Source organism: Arachis hypogaea, chromosome 13 (genome assembly GCF_003086295.3).
Source record: "Arachis hypogaea cultivar Tifrunner chromosome 13, arahy.Tifrunner.gnm2.J5K5, whole genome shotgun sequence".
In the NCBI taxonomy this organism is placed as follows: Eukaryota; Viridiplantae; Streptophyta; class Magnoliopsida; order Fabales; family Fabaceae; genus Arachis; species Arachis hypogaea.
The window spans coordinates 103,235,665-103,237,705 of record NC_092048.1 but is presented as its reverse complement, the minus strand read 5'-3'; the positions used below and the strand labels follow the sequence as shown (position 1 = coordinate 103,237,705).

At 36.8% G+C, this 2,041-nt stretch overlaps 1 non-coding gene across 1 annotated transcript; it reads left to right on the top strand.

Moving 5' to 3' along the window:
- Positions 1 to 858: 858 nt before the first annotated feature.
- LOC112739110 (small nucleolar RNA R71) lies at positions 859 to 962 on the top strand. Its single transcript, XR_003170050.1, has one exon. It is a non-coding gene; the product is annotated as a small nucleolar RNA R71 (small nucleolar RNA).
- The last annotated feature ends 1,079 nt before the right edge of the window (positions 963 to 2,041 follow it).

The window sequence follows — 2,041 nt, the reverse complement described above, 5'->3', positions numbered from 1 at the left end:
TCAAAGAAAAACTCCTTGTTGATCACTGGACGTCCCAGGTGGTCTTCCTCCTTGGGATTCACGTCCTCCCCTTCCTTCTTGGATTCGGCCATGATGGTTATATCAATGGCCTTGCAATCTCTCTTTGGATTCTCTTCTGTATTGCTTGAGAGAGTACTAGGAGGGGTTTCAGTGATCTTCTTACTCAGCTGGCCCACTTGTGCCTCCAAATTTCTAATGGAGGACCTTGTTTCATTCAAGAAACTTAGAGTGGCCTTAGATAGATCAGAGACTGAATTTGCTAAGCTAGACTGATTCTGCTCAGAATTCTCTGTCTGTTGCTGAGTGGATGATGGAAAAAGTTTACTATTGTTAAACCTGTTTCTTCCACCATTATTAAAGCCTTGTTGAGGCTTTTGTTGATCCTTCCATGAGAGATTTGGGTGATTTTTCCATGAGGGATTATAGGTGTTTCCATAGGGTTCACCCATGTAATTCACCTCTACTATTGCAGGGTTCTTAGGATCATAAGCTTCTTCCTCAGAAGATGCCTCTTGAGTACTGTTGGATGCAGCTTGCATTCCATTCAAACTCTGAGAAATCATATTGACTTGCTGAGTCAATATTTTATTCTGAGCCAATATGGCATTCAGAGTATCAATTTCAAGAACTCCCTTCTTCTGAGACGTCCCATTACTCACAGGATTCCTCTCAGAAGTGTACATAAACTGGTTGTTAGCAACCATGTCAATAAGTTCTTGAGCTTCTCCAGGCATTTTCTTTAGGTGAATGGATCCACCTGCAGAAGTATCCAATGACATCTTAGCTAATTCAGACAGACCATCATAGAATATATCCAGGATGGTCCATTCTGAAAACATGTCAGAAGGACACTTTTTGGTCAGTTGCTTGTATCTCTCCCAAGCTTCATAGAGGGATTCACCTTCTTTCTGTCTGAAGGTTTGAACATCCACTCTAAGCTTACTCAGCTTTTGAGGAGGAAAGAACTTGGCTAAGAAAGTCGTGACCAGCTTATCCCAAGAGTTCAGGCTATCTTTAGGTTGAGAATCCAACCATATTCTAGCTCTGTCTCTCACAGCAAAAGGGAAAAGCGTGAGCCTGTAGACTTCAGGATCTACTCCATTAGTCTTAACAGTATCACAGATCTACAAGAATTCAGCTAAGAACTGAAAGAAATCTTCAGATGGAAGTCCATGAAACTTGCAGTTTTGTTGCATCAGAGAAACTAATTGAGGTTTAAGCTCAAAATTGTTTGCTCCAATGGTAGAAATGGAGATGCTTCTTCCATGTGAATTGGAATTTGGTACAGTAAAGTCACCAAGCATCTTCCTTGCATTATTATTATTTTCGGTTGCCATCTCCTCTTCCTTTTTGAAAATTTCTGTAAGGTTATCTCTGGATTGTTGTAATTTAGCTTCTCTTAGTTTCCTCTTCAGAGTCCTTTCAGGTTCAGGGTCTGCTTCAACAAGAATGTTCTTGTCCTTGCTCCTGCTCATATGAAAAAGAAGGGAACAGAAAATAATAATAGGGATCCTCTTTGCCTTAGTAGAGAGAGGTTCCTTTGTATGAGTAGAAGAAGAAAGGGAATAAGAGTGAAGAAGAATGAATAATCCAAACACAAGGGTGAGGATAGGAGCAGAGATATGAGGTGAGGAGAAGTGTTAGTAGATGAATAAATAAATAGAAGGAGATGAGGGAGAGGAAATTTCGAAAATTAATTTTTGAAAAGAAGTTGATGATTTTTGAAAATTAAAGGAGAATTAAAATTAAAATTAAAATTTAAACAATTAATTAACTAAAAAGAAGTTTTTTGAAAAAAGAGGGAGATATTTTCGAAAATTAGATAGGGATATTTAGTTAGGTAGTTTTGAAAGAAATAAGAAACAAACAAAAAGTTAATTAGTTAGTTGAAACAAATTTTGAAAATTAATTTTTAAAAGATAAGAAGATAAGAAGTTAGAAAAGATATTTGAAAAAGACATGATATGAAAAGGTATGATTAAAAAGATATGATTTTGAAAAAGATAAGATAAAAAGATAT